Raw genomic sequence first — 8,256 nt, 5'->3', positions numbered from 1 at the left:
CAGCTACACAAGCTCCAAAAGAGACTTACAGCAGATGTGATTATACATGTCATCCATCTTTTAGATTCTGGGCCTTCTCTTGTAATGGGGCACCATGCTGTCCTCCAACTGGACTGAGCTGCAAAATCTCTGCATACTCTTGATTTTTAGGAACACTTAAAGCTCTGCATAAAAGGATGGCAGAATGAACTCAGCTGGTGGTCTAGTAACAGAGTATCAGTGGTGGTCTTAGCATTTTGAGGTCAAGCAACAGTACACTCATTTTTTGTAATATATATATTTAACTTTTTGGCTCCAGCCTTGCTGTGTAAAAGAGTGGTTTAGTATCCATTTGTGCGCCCATACCTCATCCAAGGAATGCTCTGTCACATCGTGCGTGGGGAGATACTAAAATCCAGAAACATTTCAGAGGCAATTCTACCCTGTACTGCATGTAGAGGCTGTAAAATCACCAAGTTCATCATTGTACCTGTTGTTAGAGCTACTATCTTTACCAGGGAGCAAATATTTATTCCTGGTTATTGTTTTCCAGAATTTTATTGGGATTCATTTACAGGCGACTAGTTCTTACTGCTCGGAAACGTATGCACTGTAAAATCCATTAAGCATTCCGCTTACTTGGAAAAGCTCAATATTTCAAGAACTTATAACACGCTTAGTTTATAATACCAACATGAATTCTTTAGTTTTCGGTGCTTTCTGTGTGAGTAATTTTATCGAGAACTAATCAGTAAACAGTACTTGCATTTCAAGTGATGATAACAAGGTTTACCAAGTATTTAGTACTTAAAGTTTTAGTTGCACTTATTAGGCTTTTTTAGTAAGCATTGCTTGAAGCTCAAGTAATATGAACATTGTTTACTTAGTATTCAGTACTTGAAGTCATCGTTGCACTTACTAGGCTTTTTAAGTAAGCTTTACTTTACACTGAGGTAATATTTACAAAATTTAATTAATAGTCAGCACTTAAATTTATTTTAGTACTTACTAGGCTTTTTAAGTAAGCTTTACTTTACACCAAGGTAGTATTTACAAAATGTAATTAATAGTCAGCAATTAAATTTATTTTAGTACTTACTAGGCTTTTTTACTACCCATCTGCAGTTCTTGTCATACTAATATTGCTCCCTCAGTTAAACTACAGTACATGCAATGTATGTAATGCAAACATTAAAGATTTGTAACCCCATTGCACTTACTATTCAAGTAACACTGACTTTGAATTTAATGTACAGTACCTGCAATTTTTTTAAATCAAATTTTAAGAAGGAACGTTACATATTTTAAAACCGTTTTGCTTTACATTTCAAAATGAAAAGAAACAAGAGTTTTCAAAAATAGAACTCTATTTTATTAGACATTTTCACTTTAGCATAAACTATTATGGCTCTCAAAATCACTAAAAAAAAAAAAAATATATATATATATATATAGATGCTTATATAACATTTCCAACACTTTCAAGCTTATGAAACACATAAAAACCTGTATATAAACACTATCTTCAGCTATAATTGCATTCCGATAACAACGTTGCCCTAAACATTTCCATTATGGGACACTCATTTTGGACACTTGAATCCATTTTTAAATTTGTAGTTGAGAGCAAACGCCAAAACAAGTCAACATAAACACAACAACAAATCTGTATCACAGTTGGATACATAGTGCAAAATCAAACCTCCATTGTATTAACACTAAAGAATGTTTGGCTGACCTAATAATCTCCATGGAGAAAAAAAAATAAATAAGGGGGAAATAAAAGGTAACATAGAGCTACTGACTCCTTATCCCCTAAAATGAAAGCCGATTTTTCAGGGCCTGCAACTTTGTGGGTAGTTTGTTGCCCCCCATTCCCAAAATGACCATTTGATAGAAATTGAGGGTATTTTTCATTGGTTTGGGGTATTCAAGATTTAAAGAGTAAATCAGTCAAAAACCAAAAGAAGTGCTTGAGGCAGGCTTTTCATGTCATCCAAAATGATATCTCCTTCTACAATGAGGGATGATGACAGTGGGGAGAGGTGAAGGTCTTCATCGGTGGTAGGGCCGTCATCGGTTACGAGTAGGATGCCAACGCTGATGTCTCTCTAAACATCCTCATTATCTTTCTCAGAGTTCTGTGTAAACAAAACATATAGTGGGTAAAACTGGTAAGCAAGTTAATGGCTTGCTCTCCAAAAGAAAAGCAAGTCAAGTTTGTCTGTGCGATGGCTTTTTCCCCCCTGTTTTCCAAAGAGATTATCACAATGCTATTTTAACACTGCACACTGTTGATTAATCTTAATTTTTGTTATTCTAAAAATAGCCACATCTGTCAGCAGCACTCTACCTCAGAGACGGGGGGAGGGGGTCAAGGTTTCTCCACGGAACAGATGCAGAGAAACGTTCACGTTTTCCACATTAAGGAGTGTATTCTCCCGTCTGGACTTAAGCGCCTTTTTACGCGCATTTGGCTGCGCGCTTCTTGTCACTCGGTATTTTCCCGTCTCAGGTGGTCACCCACTGCGCGCAGAAAAGGCAAACCAGCGTAAGATGTGCGTGAAGGAGGAGAGAAGGAAAGAAGGATGGTGGAGTTTTCCCAATGCTTGTAGATGACACTGGAATTTGTGAAAAAATGATGAGACAGACTTTTAATTTGAAGCATGAGTGTTGTCAGAGATGTGACGTATGTATCTTTCTGTCTTCAAATCGTTTCACTTGTTAAAACAGAACGTGCAGCGTTGGGAGGAATGCAGACACGCACACTGCTTAGATCATTGATTATGGTCAATGACATGCACCCAGACACGGCGCACGGGCGGACATTGGCGGGCCGTGCCCCCCACGCGCCCCCCCCCCTCACACAGAGTCAGCCGTGCCCGCCCAGAGCTGCAGTGTTGAGCCTGAACTAGTTCAATGAATGCTCATTCATATTTAGCATGAATGTGAACTTAACGTACTGTATTTCTGCCTCATGAACGATACTGTGAGCGCGCTCATTCTGGCGTTAGTGACCGGAGTTCAAATTTAAGAGAGTGCCAGATTCCAGGCAAAAACCCGGCTAAAACACATCTTAAACGGGCTTTTATATTTAGGGGAAAAACATCCAATCTGACAACAGCAGCCACAACAGAGTCGCACTGCATCAAAATACAGGCATCTTCTAAACACATGATGAAACACAGCAGTACTGCCTCAGACTCCGTCTCATCTTCGCATCATTATTTAAACACATTTTATGAACATATCAGTGACAGTGGTCATGATCCAGGTGGGAAAAATCAAACCTGAGATGAAGCAGCTATGGTATATTGTGTTTTTTATTATTCTTTGCAGTTGACATCATTTTTCTACTCTATTTATTGTATATATATATATATATACAGTATATATATATATATATACTGTATTTGAAGAGAGGAAAAGAGATTATTCCAGGGTCAGATGCGCGCAAGTGGCAAAGCACTTACGCACTTGGCAGAATACGCGTAGAGGCTGATTTGAATGGGAACTCCCACATGTCAGAGCTGACCCGCGCAGAGCACGTAAGCAGAATGAAGGCGCGTCACGCTGCACTTAAGTACACTGGGAAAATAACACGTAGGCAGAAACAGCGCCACTACGCGGGTTTTTGGACTTACGCGCATAGGAGAATAGACCCCTAAGTGAATGCAGATTTGTATGACCAGATGGGGCACATGTGCGTGTGAAAGCAAGTATATTATGGTAGTGTTGTGCGGCTAATGCACTATTCCTTTATAACCAGAAGGAAGTGGCATGAGGATCACTTGCTTCCTGATACTCAACTCGCTTCTGGCTGGTCAGTGGTTTGAGAAGTTATAAGTGTTTGTGCTCCAAAATATTCACTTTGAGGTCTGTTATTGCTGTGCTGCAAAATTAGACAGTGCTACTAAAGTTTTGTCTGTTCAACAAAAAAAATGTTGTAGCACATGTGCCACCAAGAAAAAAGTGAAATTCCAGCCCCGCAAACACTTTGTATGAAGTAGGAAACTACAAAAGCATGACAGATGCATTCACTTTCCATTTGGTGTAAGATTCATGTCCTGCTCAAACAGCTGAGAGTGTGGGGTTTATTAAAATGATTATTGTTGTGGATTCTAATGTGGATGTCGAAATACTTACCCGACAACTGAGGTAGAATTTGGACGAATCCTCTCCAAGTATAACTGAAATCCCTCTAAGAACTAGCGTCCTTATCTTTGTGATGTCATTGATCTAGAGTAAACAAAAAAAATTCTTAGTAAAATTAAGCAAGCACCTAATAGTCTACATTTTCAATATTTTGCTGAGTCTGAAAAACAGGTGGGCAAAGGGAAACACTAGACATCGTGGAATATCACTGATGTGGCAACTGTGCCAGGGGAAGGGGAGAGAGAGATTAAAATGTATCTCCAAAAATTAGGAGTCCATTTAGGATTAAATGGGAATTGTAATGATTAGACACTAATGCTGAGTTTGTAACTTTTTTGTGGATTACTATAACTGTCAATTTTTTCCACTTTCTTGTGTTTGTCACTTTTTTAAATTTCAATTGTGTTGATATTTTTGTCACATTTTTGTTGTAAAATTTGGGTAAGGTAGGGGTTAATTGACTTAAAGAAACCTTCAAAATGATCGTCATATTTTCCAAACAATATATGGAACATCGTATTTTGTTAGCGTGACAGGTCTACTTCTTTCTTTTACCCATTTTCTCTACTATAGATACAATTACTAATCATAGAAAATAGTGTCAACCAAATGTGATTGAGCTAAATGAACTTACATTCGAATCAATTTGCTCCACAATCGTTGCCAGTTTATCTCTGGAAGTCCCCTTTTTGGATTTAAAATACTTGATTAATTGCAGTGTGTACCGATCCAATGTTTGATAGAAGTCAGACTCCAGGTTTGTTGTGGTGATTCGATAGAATTCTGCAAAAAAATAATTATACAGAATTCAATGACCAGGTTAACCTATTTTTTTTTTTTTAAAGCAGTCCAAATCAGTACCAACCTGTTTTTCTGTAAAAAGAGCTGGCCAGCGGGCTTGGACTTCTTTGACAGGTGTTGCAGAATTAACTATTTCTTGTCGTTGTAAGGGGAACGTCATGTTCATTTTTGCTTTTATGACGGGGTCACTTGGGTTTCGTTTTTTCATCTCTTCTATCAGCTCCTTCCTTTCTTCTTCAAGCTTCTCCTCCGTGGAACCATCGGGAAGGTTTGGTAAAAAGTTGACTTCAGATCATTTAGATCTTTTTAGGCCTGCTTGTTTTTTACTTGGCAAAAGATTCTTTGAATTGACTTCCACCTCAAAACATCCAGACTTTCTTAATTTTTGCCTGTAGTTTGACATTTTGAAGGTCAGGCTATTCACCCAGCCACTACATCCATCTGGTGATCCTGGTTCTCTCAAGCAGGGATGTTTCAAAATAAGGGCCTTGGCCACTGATTTGAATCGATCGACTGAAGGATACGCATCATATTTAAATATTGCCTCTGCAAGTTTTGCATTTATGGCTACTTTCATATCGGAAGGCAAATCTAGTGGAGTACCATCTTTCAGATATTGCATATTTACTTTATGGAGGCGAAATTCGACATCTGACGGAAATTTTGGGATGGTAAAAAATTCAGGCCATTGCTCTGATCGTGAGGAGGAGGAGGAGCTGTTCAAAGAAACAAGGTCTGTGTCATCAGATTCAAGATCTTCATTTCTAAATGAAACTGGTTGGAGGCAACATGTCACAAGAGGTATGACTTTTAAGGTGGCTCTCTCTTGTGGCAAGTCTTCAATATTTTCAAGGTTGCACAGCTGGTTATTGAAGTCTGGATCTTCGTACATTAAATGGAAGTCTTCTGTGATAGTGCATTTTTCTTTGACTTTTTGTTGAAGTTCTTCCAAAGTCTGTGGTCTTTTTTCAAGTGTCATTTTTCTGACATCATCAGCATTAAGTACAATCCTAATTTTGTAAGTATTCATAGTCCTGTGGAAAATAAAAGAGGCGTCGATTTATCTGACAGCTCCAAATTTAAAAAATTTGCTATTTCTTTTTTAAAATAAGTTGCATCACTACTCCTGTGGAGTCGATATTTGTGAGAATTAAATGTGTCATAAACACTTGTTTGAAAGTTGCAACCCTCAAAAGGGCATTGGACATTTTGTTTAAGTTTAAGGTGGCTTCTTAAATGTGTGAAAACGTCTGACTCCAAACAAATGTCCTTAAAATCACACAACTGGCATTTGAATTCAATGGTACAAGAACTTTCTAATCCCAGTTTTGGTTTTGTGTGACAAACTGATAAATGCTGTTTAAAACCATTGAATGACTTGAATGTGCACAAGCATCTTTCATGCAGGCATGGTATTGACTGCTGCCGTGTGTAACCTCCATGTTTGAGACGGCAATGTTTTAGTAATTGTCCTCTTTTTTCAGTGGAGAATATGCATTGCTTACACTTCCATTGCATTTAGGTAAGAAAACAAGAAAATATTATATAGGATAGACACCACGCACACAAACACAAAGAATACGTACAGTCAACTGTTGATGTTAGAAAGAGCAGTGGAGTTCAAAGTCCAAGATCTTGCCAGCTTATTCTGCCAAGGAAAAAAAAAAAAGTATTACTTACACCCATAAACACACCACTCTGTAAAGAGAAAGGTAAAGTTGAAAAGAAGAAAGAAAAAAAAAAAAAAAAACAGGAACTTTGTCATTTTTTTTTAAATGTGTTCAAAATTATAGTGGAAAAAATATTTGGTCAATAACAAAAGTTACACCTTTGTTGACAATAATAGGTAAAAAAATAACTGACATCACCAGATTTGCATAGACTATTGCTTTTTAGTGCATTTCCCGAATGGACCAGGGTTTCTTTAATGAATTTTTCATAATGAAAACAAATAGGCATTTAACAGGCTTTTGAAATAACACAAAGAAAAACTTTTCTTTAGTTATTTGTAAAAAAAAAAAAAAAGTTATACATAATTGTTTAAAATCAATTGGTTTTAAACAATTATTCTTGCATCTAACAAAACCTTAAAGAAAAAAAAAATACTGCTTTATTAATTAATTAGGCTCTGATCATTGAATGTGTTTCCAAGCTGTTTTAGCATGTTAGCAGCATGTTGCCGTCACTGTGTGAACGTTAAACCTTCCCACTTCGAGTTCGGTTATCTAGCTATTCCATCATCTAACAACATGTATTAACACGGACAGCAGTCATTATTGCATTACTATTTTCACTGTGGATGGAAAAAAAATACACTCTACTCACCTTCGCTCACTCAATTGTGCGGGAACATCTCCCGCGAGCCTCTACTCTACCCTACTCGAGGATCATGGGAGATGTAGTTTGCTTCTCAGGCCGCCCCAGCAAATAGCAACAGAGAAAACTACAAACATGGCTGTCCTTTGCAATGTGCTGGGGTGGGATATTACATACCACTTCACTCTACTGAGTAGGACGGAGTAAATGTAGCATGAAAATCCCGGACATTTGAAGGGTTATCAAAATTCCTCCTAGACAATTTTTATGCCTCTGAATGAGGACGTCTGTTCAGTGTTTACCCTAAAATAGAGCATCCGGAAGCAGTGGCATAACATCATGGTATTCGGACCCAGTGAAAAATGTTTTTTTGAGCCACACACAAACGTCATCTTTAATAAATAATAATACGTGTGACGCCGTGATTAATCGAGCTGAAATTTCGTGAATGGTAAAAAAGAACCTCAATAGCACATATCTCCCTGACACACATTGAGTTGTGTTGCACCCTATCATTAAGCACACGGAGCATTCTAAAAGAAAACACAGTTTAATCCACCTGTAGTTACAGACACCTGAAATTTCGTACACAGCTTGCACCTGCAAATATCCTCCTTAATAACACTACAGAGTACAGGTTAATGTACACCTCTTTGTACATCCAACCTTCAAACACATCTCATTTGGCCATAATTGACAACTCTACTGAAGCTCCCACTAAATCAATACATACTTCTGACGGGACTAGTTTCACAAATATGAGGGTACAAATGCATTGCTATAGGTTTGAATCCCACTTAAAAAGAAAATGAAACTGTACTCACTCAGTCTAAACTCATTTCACAGCTATTATAGCTTTTTGTCTTGGCATCAATAGTCAAATTCTTCAAGTGCTCGCGAGGAAGTCTCTCCATTTGGCTGCTCTAAAGGCACGTTCAGGCCGAACGCAGCAGAACCGACAAGTTTACATCCACAACATATGGTTTACGCAGGTGTAGGAGCACC

General features: G+C 37.8%; 1 long non-coding RNA gene across 1 annotated transcript; it reads right to left on the bottom strand.

The window, feature by feature from the left end:
• Positions 1–1,394: 1,394 nt before the first annotated feature.
• Positions 1,395–8,022, bottom strand: LOC114478244 (uncharacterized). The gene is made up of 6 exons (XR_003675828.1): positions 7,261–8,022; positions 6,522–6,583; positions 5,000–5,969; positions 4,769–4,917; positions 4,126–4,218; positions 1,395–2,120 (listed from the first exon to the last, which is right to left on the bottom strand). It is a non-coding gene; the product is annotated as an uncharacterized LOC114478244 (long non-coding RNA).
• Positions 8,023–8,256: the final 234 nt, after the last annotated feature.

The sequence above is a fragment of the Gouania willdenowi genome, chromosome 16 (genome assembly GCF_900634775.1).
Source record: "Gouania willdenowi chromosome 16, fGouWil2.1, whole genome shotgun sequence".
Lineage (NCBI taxonomy): Eukaryota > Metazoa > Chordata > Actinopteri > Blenniiformes > Gobiesocidae > Gouania > Gouania willdenowi.
Note: the sequence above shows the minus strand (reverse complement) of the source record. Positions and strands in the feature narration are given on the sequence as shown.